Below are 16,492 nucleotides of genomic sequence, written 5' to 3' on the forward strand. Positions count from 1 at the left end.
TTCCAGAGGACAGGGGCAATTCGGGAGAAGTCTTGGAGGCGGTTGGATGAGGAGCGAATGAATGTGGAGGAGAGAAGGAGGTCTTGGGAAGACTGGAGATTACGTGAGGGAAGGTATCAGGAGATTAGTTCAGAGAGATATGGGGGAGACAGGTTATAGATGGCCTTGTAGGTCAGTATTAGTAATTTGAGCTAGATACGTTGAGGGAATGGGAGCCAGTGAAGAGATTTGCAGAGGGGAGAAGCGGAGGAGCAGCAAGGAGAGAGATGAATTAGTCAGGCAGCAGAGTTAAGGATGGACTGGAGAGGTGCGAGGGTGTTAGCAGGGAGACCACAGATAAGGATGTTGCAGTAGTCGAGGTGGGAGATGATGAGGGCATGCACAAGCATTTTAGTAGATTGAGGGTTGAGGAAAGGACAGATTCTGGAAATATTTTTGCGCTGGAGGCGACAGGAGGTAGAAAGAGCTTGGATGTGCAGTTTGAAGGACAGGGCAGAGTCATAGGTTACTCCGAGGCAGCGGGCTTCCGGTACTGGGGAATGCGTGATGTCATTAATTGTTATAACTAGGTCGGGTAAGGAAGATCTGTGAGATGGAGGAAAGATGATGAGTTCAGATTTGTCCACATTGAGCTTGAGGAAGCCAGAGGAGAAGAGGGAGGATATATATGACTGATAGACACTCTGGGATTCTGGACAGCAGAGAGGTGATGTCTGGGCCAGAGAGGTAGACCTGAGTGTCATCAGCATAAAGGTGGGACTTTATGAGTTGCCCCAGACCAAGTGTATAGATTGAGAAGAGTAGGGGTCCTAAAACAGAGGCTTGGGAGACTCCAACAGAGAGAGGGTGGGATGAGGAGGTGGAGTAGGAGTGGGAGACGCTGAATGTGCGGTTGGAAAGGTATGAGGAGATCCAGGATAGGGCGAGGTCTTTGATGCAGAAGGAGGAGAGGATCTGTAGTAGGAGGCAGTGTTCAACTGTGTCGAATGCAGAGGACAGGTCTAGAAGCAGGAGTATAGAGTATTGTCCATTTGATCTGGCTGTAAGTTGGTCATTAGTAATTTTGGTCAGGGCTATCTCAGTGGAGTGATGGGGGCGGAAACCAGATTGTAGGTTGTCAAAAAGCAAGTTAGATGATAGGTGGGAGGAAAGTTCAGCATGGACGTGCTGCTCCAGGAGTTTGGAAGTGAATGGGAGCAACAATATTGGGCGATAGCTGGACTTAGCGGTTGGGTCCAGGGTTGGCTTTTTAAGGATAGGCGCGATTGTGGCATGTTTGAAAGCAGAAGGGAAGGTACCAGACATTAGTGATAGGTTGAAGAGGTGGGTTAGGGATGGGATAAGTGTGGTGGTGAGGTTGGGGAGGAGGTGGGATGGAATGAGGTCAAGTGCACGGATTGTGAGGTGCGATTTGGAGAAGAAACAATTAAGCTCACCTTTATTGATGTTGAAGAGTAAGGTTATGGGGTTTGGGCATTGGTCTGGTATACAAAGGGGTTGTGGTGGTTGAACGATGAAGACTTACCTTGTTTGGTCTATCTTATTTTTGAAGTGTGTGGCAAAGTCCTCGGCAGAGATGAGGGAGGTTGGAGGGGGCAGTGGTGGGCGGAGGAGGGAGTTAAAAGTTTTGAATAACTGTTTTGGGTTGTAAGATAGGGAAGATACGAGGGTTGTGAAGTAGGCCTGTTTAGCAGAGGTGAGGGAAGATTTGAAAGCGAGTGTTGCCTGTTTGAATGCAGTGAAGTCGTCTTGCGAATTTGTTTTCTTCCAGCGCCGCTCTGCAATCCTGGACACTTGCCGGAGCTTTTAGTGGTGTTATTGTGCCAGGGTTGTCTGTTGATACGTCGCATTCTGCCATGAATGAGAGGGGCAACCACATCAACAGCTGATGCAAGAGTGGCATTGTAGAAAATAGTGGCAGTGTCGGTGTCGTAGAGTGAGGATATGGATGCCAGTGGTAGAATAGAGTCAGAGAGCGTGTGGGAGTCTAGGTGTGCAAGGTTTCTGCGGGGGTGCACGTGTTGCTGGACATGGGTGACAGGTGAGGAGGACAGGGATGAGAAAGTGAGTAGATGGTGGTCAGATAGAGGGAGAGGGGAGGTGAAGTTAGAAAGAGAGCAGAGGCGGGTGAAGACCAGGTCTAATGTGTGGGTGGTTGAGGAGGACCACTGAGTAAGTCCAAAGGATGAAGTATGGGACAGGAGTTTGGAGGCTGCTGACTGAAGGGTATCAGTGGGGATGTTGAAGTCACCCATGATGATAGTTGGAAAGATTGCGGTAGTTCTTATTAGATAGGGAGCGGTAGGAAGGGGTAGTAATGGGGGTATGAGCTGTGGGGGTCTAGGATTGGGAGATATGTCGCCAGCAATGAGGAGAAGCAGAGAAAGGGAGAGCAGATGAGAGAAGGAGAGTGGGCAGCTTGTTTTATGTTTCATTCGGACAGGTTTGAGGTTGAGGAGCAGTTCAGCAGAGGAGGTCAGGTGGGGAGGAAAGAGAGAAGGGGAGATGATTATTTGGTTAGAGGGTGCTGGATTTTGGGAATAGCGAAGGAGAGTGAGGATTAAAGGAGCAAACACTGTGAGGCCATATGTAAACATGGTGGAGGAGTAGGAGGGTTAATAGAAAAGCTAGATCCAACTAATAAAAAGTGCTTACTCAGCAGACATACCCAAAATAGACAGGTGTATAGTGAGGGGTCCTGACTCCTGCTGTGACTTACTGCCATAGTATTAACTGCATCTTCACGATACTTTTGCTGCAGTGATACTTATGCTGCAGGGAGACATGTGCCTAACCCCGCACACATGCCCCCCTAGGAAGCATCTGAATTTATAGGACTGAGTGGAGGATCAGGTGAGAGGGATTGTGGGAACTGATTTGGGATAAATTACCAATTGGCTAGCACACCAGGGGATGTTATACAATCAAAGGCACAGGGCCTGGCTACATCCATATGCTAGTAACACCTTGACAATAGATGACAATATCTATGCCATGTCTCCTATCTATAAACAGATAAAATCATGATAGGATAGATGACGTTAATATCTCCCGCCTGGGACCTCCAGGAGCAAAGATATTGCAAATGTTGGGAATCGCATGATTTTCTAAAACTAAGACATCCTATAGTTCTCTGAACTCCAGCCCTTTGATTAGTCACCAGGGCAGAGGTGTGTGGGCATAACTTGTGCTAATGCAAAGTCAGTGCCAATTATGATCCTTGTTTAATGCCAGGAAGATACATTGCTGTGTAGGATTGATCCATGTTTCACTGGAGTTCTTCCCTACATAAATATGAGCCATTTCTGTTATTCGTTTTTATTTTATGTCATTGTATATGCTGTGTTGTTTTGTCTCCTTTCTAAAATCTTTTGCATATTTTTTATAAGCACTGCCTAGTTTTTGAATTACGTATATAAAAATGTTTTAGCTTTGTTCCTTTTGTTCTATAAACCGCATCTCCAAAGCAATACTCTACCAGGTCACTGGGTGTCCTATCGGCCTGTAAAGCGATTGGTGGTGGCAGTGAGTAGTTTTTGGGGGTTATTTCGGAGCTTGACAGTAACCATACTGGGGAATATATATACTGTATATTCCATGCATTGGAATATTGGAATTGCTGGTATATTTACTATATGGTCACTGCGTGTTCCCCAATAGCTGGCCTAGCAGTGAAAGCAGCCATCAATCACTGGTCAATTGCGTATTGTCCTGACGATTGGAGGCAGTGGAGTGCTGTTCCCTGACAATAAATATGAGATAGATATGATTTATAAAGATAGGATATAGATAGTTGTTGCACATCTAAATGCCCATAATGTCCATGTTATCCACATTTCCCTTCATTCTTGGACTGTTTGGACCATAAAGCATGAAGCATGGCAATGTGTACCCGATCTGTGCACGGGGGCCGGAGCAGTCGCGAGCGCGGGGAGCGCATCACTCGTCTCTTTTCTCCCTTTAGGTTATATTTCAACTTTAACTTTTGAGAGAACATACGGATGTGAGCCGCTATTGAATTGTGCTGAGCTAAGTGGACTCTGGAGATTTGCAATCACAGTAAATATTGTAGACTCTGACTCAATACTTACATTAGTTTCCCAAATGCCTGACACTTTTTTTTTTGTCTAAAACCTGAACATGCCTTATTAGCAGACAAATGGCTGAGTGTCGGGCGGCGAAGCTTTCACCGACAAACGGGGGGATGAAAATTGAATCAATGATGGGTTGCAAATGTATTCAAAAAGGACAGAAAAGTAATGTGTTCATGGTAACCGCTTCCCGCGCTGGTCTGACTCCTCTCGTGCTGCCCCTCCTCTTCAGAATACTCTTCCCTATTCATCATAATATATAAAGCTTTCAGAGGGCTGTAAAAATCCAGCCCAAAAAATTACCTAGCTAATAAACTGTATTAAGTTTATCTCCCTTCCTATACGTGACAAAATCTCCACCCGTGGCTTGACTATAAATGGTGGCAACTTGTCAGGCAACCTCTGTGCCATGTGCCACCATCAGAAATCTAGGACAGCTATTAACTATTGAAATTCTTTCAGGGTCATTTGTTGGCCCCACCTTCTTGCAGTAAGCTCCACCCATTTGGCAAGGCCCATAAAAAAGGTTGCAAAATATTTTGTGCAAAAATTTGCTACCTTTCAAGACAGAAAATGGAGGAAAAAAATCATTGAATCGTCCCTAAAGAGTTCATGTTTGCACGACTGGGCGTAGACAAGCAATTTCGCAAATAAGAAAAATCATATCATTCGCTCTTCTGGTCTGTTTTAGGGACAGGAATAGTGCTTAAAATAGAAGGCAGCTTCTTCTCCTCTCAACAAACAGGCATACAGAGCTGGCATTTCCTCGGTTTGCTTGTCTTTTCATGTGTTGTCTTCAGGCTCGCGGATAAAGTCTGAAATCACTCTATGTGACTGCAGAGTGGTGAATCCTCACAGTGCGCAGTGTGCACACTGTCAGGACTCTCTGATGCTGGGGGCGAGTGGTCATTTGTGATGCTTCTGGCCACATTCCGGCTAGTAGTGTAGTTGTATTAAATGAGGCCGCGTATGTCTAGTTGGCAAGTGACTGCATGTATGCCAATTGCATCCTTGCAGACACACGCCCAACCGCTCTTGGCACCGGTACAGGAGGATCCTGAAAGCACGCAGTGTGTGCTATGGGGATTCATTAGCCTACTGTCATAAATAGTGACTACAGATTGTGCCCCAAGCCTGGTTGTCCCCTTTACGAGTACTTTGGAAGCCAAAAGACCTGAACTCATTTTTTGTTAAGTAATTTAAAGCAACCCTCCACCTTGGCACTAAAAAGTTACTATATTTTTGTCACACATAGTTCTCCTACCTTGTGTGCTCTCTGTGCCTTCTGCTACCTCTCCGCTACGACCGGCAGTCTGACCTTACTGGATCCAAGATGGCCATAGCAGTGACAATGGGAGCAATTGTAAGCCTGAACCATGATTCTACAACAAAGGCAAGGCAAGCGTGGTTCATGGGTACCACGGCACTCCCCATGCCACTGTTGGAAGCAGGAGGACTAAAACATGGTCATCAGGAAGCAGCAAAAGGTAAATGGTGCACATCAGGTGGGACGATGATCCATGACAAAAGCATAGTCTCTTTTCAGTGCCGAGGTGGAGGATTACATTGGTGAGAATCACATTGTTAGACCTCATGTTGGCCTGTAGATCTCAATAGCTGACTAGGTAAGAGGCAAAGTGGAACATTAAAGCTCCCACCCCACCATAGTTATTCATGTTTGTGGTGTCATACCATGGCAATATGGCTCCATGGCAAAACATTTCATGTCTTGAACTTTCAACTTCCCAAAAAGTTTGCAAATTTTAGTAAACAGAACATGAAGTTGAGCTTCACCCCGGTGTCATGGTTTCCATCCAAAATGTCAGCCATAAAGGTTTGATGGATCCAAACCATCATGAAGGACCCAATTAAGTCCACCAGAAATCCACCAAGTCTCTTGACACTTTGAGGGCAATAACATTAACAGAAGTGACAAAAATTCAGAAGAAATCTACAATAAAGACTCCAAATTCTAAAGTGTATAGAGTTTAACTAAGAATGCTTCATCTATGAACTAAGAAATCTACAGTGGATTATTAGGACATTTCTATACTATGGCTCTCCAAAAAATGTGCCTGACACTGCAGTAGGTTGATTCTCTTCTTTCCCGACAGAGAAGTCCCCGTACAACCACCAGTGTCACAGCATCTGCTCATTGTCTCAGAGAAGGAGCCCAGGGTGCAATTTCTGGAAGAGAATCTAAAACCTGCATCCTCGCTGACATTTATAGCGTGAATACACTCGGAATAGACACAGCACCTTCACGCTTCACGAGTAAACTGCAGATAATAATACAATGAACAGAAAAGAAATTGGAGCCAAATAGAGGCATTAGGACAACGGCAGTAGTCGATGCAACCTTTTCAAAATTTGTGGATGTTTTCGACACGTGTTCCAAATACTGGGTTAGTACAGTCAGGGTTTCACTAGTGGGAGGGTCACTGGAGCGGATTTAGTATGGCAAATTGAGACTGTCGACATTGCTATCCGGAGTCCTATATTGTGCCAAAATTTTTATTGACGTGCCACAACTTTGTCAAAAATATTGGTATAATATAAGCCAACCAAGAAAGTCATCAAAAGCAGCTGCAAAAATGTGAACAATTGTGACTAATTTGCCACATCTTCTGCCCGTTTCCTCTAAACCCATACTTCCAAATTTGCCCCAATGTCACTGATTTGAGTTTTGGTGAATCACCACTCATTTTGCAACCAACATTTGGGACTTACAAGCCAGGAGATCCTTGTATGTTGTGTTCTGGTCCATTAGTCAAAATTCTCTCATGTTTTCACCATTATGGTTCATTCATATTAGTACCTAATTAATAATAATGATAATTATTGTTATTACTAGTCCCTCTTTAACTATTCATGACCAAAATTTGGACGAGGTATCATTAGAGGTCAAGAAGATGCTCAATTTTGGGTAGGATTTTAATATAAGTCAATAGTGTTGAGCTCAAAGCGATCCAATGAAACTATCCATGACCATCCAACAACCATGCCCCTCTTTGTGCACCACTGGCTTTTGTTGGTCCCAGTCAAGAAGGACAGAAATTTGACACTGGGACTTGGTGGACTCAGTCTCACTCAATGTGAACCTGGCAGTTGAGTTGATAGCAAATCTCGTTCTCCTACACCTCGACGCTTGGCAAACATTGGCAGATACTAGGACCCACTAGACTTTGGACGGCCCATGGAAATTCCAAGTGGTCATGGTCCACATTGTTACCTCTAGAGGTAGACAGGGGACTGATCTTTTATGTCATGGATCCTTAAACATCTGGAGGCAGCCTTGCTCGAGAAGACTTGATGGAACAACTCGAAATCCATGAGATGTCCATCTACCGATGTTTCAGTCCTCCGTGCACAAAAACATTTTTCCATTACTTTGTTGTTGTTTTTTTATCATATGAAGGTTTTTTCTGGCTGAACCCCGACTATACCCTGATCTCTCAGGTCTGTCAGCAAACTCCACTCTCGCTGTATTCTCCTAGCATTAATTGTAGCCATAGAAACAAAAGTGCTTCCATTGTGCGGGTGGAAAACAAGAGCGAGGCATTTAATTTACCAACTTGCAGAGCGCTTGATTGGCAGCAGTGCGGCATTATTGCAGCGCCTTCTCCAATGTGTTATGTTGTTTTTATTGTTATTGCTTTATATTACTGCAGAGGTTTGGGTTTTGAATACTGTGATATTAAGTAGTCATTATGCGAATACAATTCTCAGGGACACTTTGCTGCTAAGTGATTCTTCTATGTATATTGAATTGACTCAAGGCAGACGAAAGGCAATGTCGCTATAATGGAACCTGACTAAATATATGGAGTAAAAATTGATTTTGGTAAAGCAGGAGACGTGGCCGCATGTATATGATGCACAGCGGGTGTTAGATCTAATGTGTCAAGTGGAGATGTCGTCACATAGATTGCATCCTGCATACGGAGCACAGACTTAAAGGGCAATTCCACCGAGAGAGGACACATGCGCGGACACAACTCCATTCCAACCGGGAATTTCAGAGCCTGTTCTCAGGATTGTTGGGGTCTGATCTCAACACCTTTTTTGGGAGGATAGGACATCCATGTACGATCGATGGGGCTCAAAACTCTTGAAGTCCAAGTCATCAATTGTGATTTTTTTTTTTGCAGTCGCTTTGTTTGTAATCTTGTTGTGTTCATTGCTGTTTTAGCACCAAATTCTTCAAAGTGGCTCAAGTGGGTTCACAAATTTTGCTCCAAACTCAAGAACGCTCTTTTTTTTACCTTTTTTTTGCTCGTTGATAGAGAATAGGAATGTCTCAAGCAACTCTAACATTTAACTTTTTAAAAAGCCGCAAACATCCACATCAAAGTGGGAGACGCGGCTTCACAAATTTTGTGCCAAATCAAAAACTCTCTTTTGTCTTTTACTTTTTTTTTTTTTGCACAATTTTATAGCAAAAATTTGCACCATCCGTTATAATGTTGCACGCAAAAGTAATTTTTTACATAGTCAGAAATAATGAATTAGGTGGAAACATATGGATTAGAACAAAATGGCCCAGGAAAAGTGAAGAAGTAAAAAAATAGACAAAATAGGGAAAAGTTAAAAGAGGAATCCGGCGCAAAACAAGAAACACCCGGAAAATTGAAAAAAATTAGACGGAAAATAATGGAATAATGGACCTGTTTTTAAGACACCAAGAGTTAAGACACCAAGATCGGGATGCATTGTTGGCAGGAGTGACAAGGCCTCTCTATTGTCCTGACTGCTGGTGGACTTGTGTGACCCCAACCTATGAAGCATTGACGAACTCTTCTGAGGAAAGGCCATTCCGAGACCTAGAACCAAACACAAAGTGAAAAAAATCTAGATGACAACAAAATGTTAACCCTCAATTTCCATCATTTTATTTAAAAGAGCAGGTAGGGATGTGAAGTTTTCCACTCACATAGATCCAAGTAGTCCAAGAACTTCATGAAGAGTCTTGGAAGACCATTGTATGGTTGTGTTGACTATCTACAAAGAAGCTTTTTCTCGTGGTTCCTTGTGAAGTTTAGGAATAAAATGGGCAATAGAGATTGGAAATAATTAGTACTTATTGCTGTTGGAAGCACTTGGTATCAGAAGAAGCTTGGTGATCTCCATTCTAGGTGTCATTGGATGGGCAGATGCAGTAATGTCATGTGCACAGAGGTGATAGTGTTTCCAAAGCAAACTCTGCCAATGCTGAAGAGCAATGTGCTCTTTCTCCCAATGCTTACAAAATAGGAATAACCTTGGCATATTCAGGAGAAGAACTGTACTAGCACGGCGTTGGAAAGTCCACCACTATTGGGGTCATCTGGGTCTTTTGAGATCTTTATAACAGCATAGAAAGGATTTTTGTGGAATTAGATGAAGGATTCTGGGGGTCCCCAATGCAATATCTCTTCATTATGAAGCGGCACATCTATCTTTGTGACATTTACTGTGCCTATCAGAACATCCAACCCCAATTATCAGCAACCTGTCATCTCAGCGCCAGCAGGCGACATCTGCAGCTGAATGTGCTAAACAGAAATTTATTCCACGTAGTCTGTGATTGATAAGAGATGACAGTCCCATCTTAACAGACTGCAGAGGAAAAAGAATAGACGCAAGGAGAAAAGCATCACCCCAAGATGGGGAAGGCCCACCAGCGATTGGAGCAGACGATGATTAATGGGCCCCCCTGGCAAGGCCACACTCATCATCTGCACTTAGGTTCCTCTATGTAATAACTCTATTGCCTTCTCTTTCAGTTTTTGTCTTTTTTGACACTATCAGTTCTTCCTTTGTTATATGCCATCATTTCTGACCGCTTGTGCCAAACCTTTGGCAGACTGACAAATTGGGCAAATAGACTATGCCGCGGGGATTAAAAGGATCCATTTCAGGCAGGGGCAAAAGTAGACCTTCCAGTTGGCATGCAATCATCTTGGTCCAGGGCTCTTGTGGTCATTCTTCCTTTATATTGTGAGGACGCTCCGTCTGGTGCACTGGCAAAACTTTACAGTTCCTGGACCCAATGTAAAATCTGTAACAGGGCCGCCATATTGTCATATTCCATTTATATAAAATGGCATCTTATTATGTGATAAATGGCTTTTTCTCAGTCGCCGGACTTAATTTTATCTTTTCTGTTCACCTTTTCCTCTTACTCATTAACTCACCTTTTCACTTCTATCTATTTTCACCTCTTTTTCCTATTTTCTCTTCTGCCCGGCCCCTCATGTGATTATTGTCTTCTTCATCTTTCCTCTTCTCTTCTTTTTCCCTTTTTCTTCTTTTTGCCATTTCCTTTTTCTCTTCATCTTCAGAAAAGATCTTTCTTTTACTCTCTTCATCTTATCTTTTCTTCTTCTTTTTCAATTCTCACCATATTTTTTCTGATCCTCTCCTTTCTCTCATCCTGTTTTTCTCTTTTTATCATCTTTCTCATCTTTTCATCCTTTTCACATCTTATTCTTTTCCTCTTCTTATGCTCTCTTTCTCTCTTCTATTCTCTTCTTCTCTCTTCTCTTTTTCATCTTTTATATTTTCTTCTTTTTCTCATCTTCCTCCTTTTTTTCTTATCATAATTTTTTCTTTGTCTTTTTCCCCGTTATTCTCATCTCGTGCTTTTCTCTCTTTTTTCATCTTTCTTTTTTCATCCTTTTTACCTCTTATTCTTTTCCTCTCTTCTCCATTTTCCTTATATTTACTCTTCCAGTCTTTTAACCTTTTTTTCTTCTTTTCATCATTTCCTTTTACTCTTCATATCTTCTTTGCATTTTTTATCTCTTCCTCTTCTTTTCTCATGTTCCTCCTTTCACTTCTCTTCATACTTTTTTCTTTCTCTTTCCTTCTTTTCATCTCTTATACTTTGCTCTTTTCTTTATCTTTTCCTCTTCTCTTCCTTTAGTCGTCTCTTCCTCGTTTCCTCTTCTCTTAATTCTTTCCTCCTCTTTTTTTTTTATCTTTAGCCCCCCATTCCCCTCTTCTAGTCTTCTTTTCCTCTTTTCCTCTAATTTTTTTTCCTTCCACCCAAATCTCTCCTTTAGCCTCCCTTCCACACTCCTCCTATCACTCACCCCCTCCATGCTCTACTACCTTCTCTCCACCTTCCTCCTCCATTCTCTTTCTTTTCTTCTCTCCTCTGTCTTTCCATCTCGTTCTGGTCCCTGTATTATAAGCAGGACAGCAACATTGTACCTTTATCAGCGGATTGTTCTGTCTGGACACCGGTAGTTTCTTCAGAAAAAAATACTTTATCTTGTTTTTGTCATAGCAAGACTAATTATTTTTTACATTTTATGCTTTTCTCCTTTACTTCAAAAACTATTTCCAAGTCTTTAATGGTAAAATGAAACAATGTCCATTGCATAGTGGAGGAATTTGGATAAAGACCTCCCGGGATGTAGTTTCCATCAGTAATTGATGTTTTGCATATTACAGCAACCTGCGGTCTCATCAATTGTCTCTTGTGTAGTCACCCTGATAATTAAAATACAGCAACTGCATCAAAGCTATAACTGATCAGTAGGGAACTATAGCTATAATATGCTCATCTATGGCGGAAAGTCTCCGGGAGCCTAGAGAAGGTTACTTACATACCTCCCCCCTCGAGCGCAGTACAAAGGTTACTTTGTGCACCGATTGGCTCCATCAAAGGATGGGTGTGTGAACGAGGATCAATTAGCGGCGAGCTGATGGCAGAGAGATGGATTAATTAAGATTGAATTCCTCAACGTGATATTGAAAGACACTAAATATGGAACATTAACATGTAGAAATAAAAATCTCTAAATCAGATGTGATTGTCTTTGGAAACTTTCCGATGAAATCACACTGGTTATGTCATATGTATCAAATTCTGGAGCGATAAAGTATCGAAGTGAAATAATGTGGACTTCACTCACCATCCAAATCAGTATCTACATCCATACGTGAAGGACGTGAGTATACATGTGAATATTTGTGGAAAAGCCACATTTGTAGGAAAATAAGGGCTATGTCATCAAAATTTTCATTTTTTTCTTCTGCATCTTCAAAGAGCCATATCTTATTTATTTTTTCCTCCACATAGCCGTAAGAGGGCTTGTTTTATTGTGGGACGAGTTGTACTTTTGAATGGCACCATTTATTTTATCGTGTGATGTACTAGAAAGCAGGAAAAAAAATTCCAAGTGCGGCGAACTAGAGAAAAAAAAGCAATTCTGTCATTGTTTTTTGGAATTTTTATTTATAGCGTTTATTTTACTGAATAAATGACCGGATAATATGGTTTTCCAGGTCAGAATGATTACGTAGATACCAAACATGCATAGTTGAGAAACTTGTAAAGGAAAATTTTGCCTGTGTCACCAGTTTCCGAGAGCCATAATGTTCTCAATTTTGGGGATATTGGGCTGGGTGAGGGCTGCTTTTTGCACCCCAAGTTGTCATCCAATATATAGAGAAAATCAGGATCTCCTATGAACGCCGGCCACTGGCTGGCTTCCTCAGGAGAACCATCATGACAGACACAGGGGTCTTCATGAGGTCCTCAGCTGTCAGGGCAAACCGATCATATCGATGGGTTCCTGGAATGGCGTGCCCCCCTGCTGGTGCACGTTAAATGCTGCTGTCACAGATTAGCAGTGGAATTTAAAAGGTTAATAGCCGCAGGCTTGTGAGTGCGCATAAAAGTCAGGGAGACGGCATAAACGTACCTGTACATCATATGTCGGTAAGAGGTTAAAGAGATTTTCTCAACAAACTTCCACTGTCCCAACCAAAAAGTTTGATTGTGCTAATCAATCTGTTTACAGCCGTGCAATCCTGGGCAAATGTAGTATTACTTGGCACCAGTGGCGTAACTACAAAGTTATGGGCCCCGATGCAAACTTTCAAATGGGGCCTCCCCATGCCAAAATACACGCACATCTCCGCTCCGTACACCTCATACACACAAGGCTCTGCTCCGTACACCTCGTACACACACGGCTCCACTCACCTCGTACACACACGGCTCCACTCACCTCGTACACACACGGCTCTGCTCCGTACACCCCGTACACACATGTCACGGGGTCCTTCTCTGATACCACACAATTAACAGAGCGAGGGAAGGGTGAACAATCCCAAGACCTTTATTACAGGCAAAATTAGAAGGTCCATAAACAATCCACCACACTGAGGATACAATAGTCCAGAACAAGAATGTAGCCCAGTAACAGGATAAAGTGTCCAGGGAAATGAGAGTCCAAAACTCTAGAACCAGAGGATAAAATGGGTCCTTCTCTCTGAAGTGCAGTCTTTTCGCAATCCTCTCCACACAGGAACTGACTTGACCAGCTCCTGTCCTCCCCACCCCCTTCCTTGTGTCCAGGGGTAGTCAAACAGGTTGAGGCAGTTTCCAGGCCTCCCAGAGGAGAACAAAGGAGCCTTGGGGATTAAAGAACTACAGGGGTCATCAAGAGACAGATACAGTCAGGCTATAGACATACAAGAAAAACACTATGAAAATAAGTGAAATAGAAATATACACAAAATGATATCCACATAGCCTATCACACCATCACAACCCATGACTCTGCTCCGTACACCTCGTACACACACGGCTCCACACACCTCATACACACACGGCTCCATGCCGTACACCTCGTACACACTCAGCTCTGCTCTGCACACCCCATACATACACATCTTCGCTCCGTACATCTCGTATACACACAGCTCTGCTCCGTACACCTCGTACACACACAGCTCTGCTACATCCACCCTGTAAACCCCTCCTGACCCCACACAGAAACTTTACCTCATCCAGCATCATGACAACCAGCACAGCAGAGTCCTGCAGACAACGAGGCTCCTGATCATGTGACCCCTGACAGGTCCTATGCGCACAGCCACAGAACAGTCTAGGACTTCATTGCAGGCTGTGGGGGACTGCGGTGGGTCTATCTGGGAGGGCGAGGATGGGGTGCATGGGGGCGTGGCGACTCAGTGCAGGACGCGGGGGGGGTCAAAAATGGGACTATCCCGCGAGTATCGGCATGGTTGGGAGATAACATGGTCTGACCTGCCGGGCCCCTGACTCCCCCAGACCTGGTCGCAGTGGTGACCGCTGAGACCGTGGTAGTTACGCCCCTGCTTGGCACCAACTCAATGTCCTGGGACTGTAGTAGACGACCAGGACCAGAGCTGCTCTTACAGAGTGACTCTTGGTTCTGGCTCTTGAGCAGAATTATTAGGCAATTTTGTATTTTTTATGATTAATTTCATTATTGAACATCTCCAGTGCTGTCGAAACCTGAAACTTGTGAGTAGTGATAGGCCGATTGTATCTTTCTTAGGCTGGGGTCACGTTAGAAATGTATTTTGAACATTTTGAACTGTTTGTTTCTAATTCTCACTGTAACAGATGAAAATAAACAAGTGAGATGAGAAAACTTACTTTTTTTTCTGCTATTTGCCCAATAATTCTGCACACAGAGATATTCTCTTAAGGCTGGGGTCAGATTTGCGAGAAACTCACACGAATCTCGCATCTCAACACACGGCACTGCCGCCGGCACACGGGACCGGAGTGTGCAGCTGCTGAGCGTCTGGAAACAAAATCACCAATTTTCATCCTCATGAAAAAAAATAAAAATCTAAAAATCCTAGTTTTCTGGAGAAACGCAGACTTTTTCCAGCACCACTGCTGGAAGAAAGTGTCTTCTAAACACTGGTAGTATTCGGGAGGAGATTTTGAGTCCATCTTCAACCTAAAAGCAGGAGTGAGAAATCAGCACAAAAATGATGATTTGGCCACCATGCCCACAGCTAATAATTCTGCACTCGGTGTAGAGGGACATCCAGATCAGCAGGGATACCCTTTATGATGCCCAACTACCGTCAACGGGCTTACATAAAGGCGATGTCTTTATGAGTCAACCTCTTAAATAGTGCATGGAGTTGGGCAACTGGCTGGGATCCGGGCAGACAACGTGCCACGGCGTGCTAGACTCTTTGTTTAGCTTGGAAAAAGCTATTTTTTTAGAATGTTGGTGTAGACTGAAGAACGCGGGACTCAACAGTAAAGATAGCACTGGGTCTCTCATTGTGGTGCTACATTATATTTGGAAACTCAAACAAACGCTACTAAGGACTTTTGCTTCCTATTGTTTCCCCTTTTCTAGGGCCAAAACCTCACAGCAATGTTTGTTAATTTATTCATTTTGCTCCCACTCTTCAGTAAGTAAAAGTTATCTGCACGATATGGAAGCACGAGATTGGTGTCCAGTATCAGTGAGTGGGTTCACAGTTCATAGGGCTAGGCCGGTATTTTGGGTCCCCTAACCAGTGAACCATTAACGCTGCTGTAGTTCCTTCCGCCAGTCCAGTATTGGACCCTTATCTATTCTTGTAATTAGCGGAAATAATTGAACTAATAAGTTTGTGCTTCAATATTATATTTCTCAGATTTTTGAAAAAACTAGAAAAATATAAGTGTGCATTATTTTGTTTATGCTTTTATTATTAATTTTTGTTTTATTTATGTAACAATTTTATTACACTAGCCCTGTCACTAACTCTAGTTCTTTCCCTACCCATAGTTCTATCTCTAACCCTCACCCTAGCTTTATCCCTAACCCAAGCACTATCCCCAGCCTTATCCATAACTCTAGCTCTATCCCTAACCATAGCTCTATCCCTAACCCTAGTCCTATCCCAAACTCTAGCTCTATCTCTATCCCTAACCCTACCTTTATCCATAACTCTAGCCTTATCCCTTGCCCTATCCATAACCCTAACCCTATACCTAGCCCTTGCTCTATTCCTAACTTTATCTCTATCCCTAACCCTAGCTGTATCCCTAACCCTAGCTCTATCCCTAACCCTAGCTCTATCCCTAACCCTAGCTATATCCCTCGCCCTAGCTGTATCCTTCAGCCTAGCTGTATCCCTAACTCTATTCCTATCCCAAACCCTAGCTCTATCCGTAGCCCTATCCATAAACCTAGCTCTATCCCTAACCAGAGCTCTTTCCCTAACCCTAGTCATATCCCAAACTCTAGCTCTATCTCTATCCCTAACCCTACCTTTATCCCTAACTCTAGCTTTATCCCTAGCCCTATCCATAACCATAACCCTGTACCTAGCCCTAGCTCTATTCCTAACTCTACCTCTATCCCTAATCCTAGCTCTATCCCTAACTCTACCTATATCAAAACCCTATCTCTGTCCCTAACCCTAGCTGTATCTCTCACCCTATTCCTATCCCAAACCCTAGCTCTATCCCTAGCCCTATCCATAACTCTAGCTCTATTGCTAACCCAAGACCTATCCATAACCCTAGCTCTATCCCTAGCCCTACCTTTATCCCTAACCCTAGCCCTATCCATTACACTTGCCCTAGCTCTATCCTTAACTCTACCTCTATCCCTAAC

General features: G+C 43.3%; 1 protein-coding gene across 6 annotated transcripts in view; it reads left to right on the plus strand.

Moving 5' to 3' along the window:
- Positions 1–16,492, plus strand: part of ADGRB1 (adhesion G protein-coupled receptor B1) — a 758,475-nt gene that overhangs the window by 83,949 nt on the left and 658,034 nt on the right. The window lies entirely within an intron of this gene.

Source organism: Dendrobates tinctorius, unplaced genomic scaffold (assembly GCF_039654945.1).
Source record: "Dendrobates tinctorius isolate UK_male_01 unplaced genomic scaffold, ASM3965494v1 ptg000215l, whole genome shotgun sequence".
NCBI classification, from domain to species: Eukaryota; Metazoa; Chordata; class Amphibia; order Anura; family Dendrobatidae; genus Dendrobates; species Dendrobates tinctorius.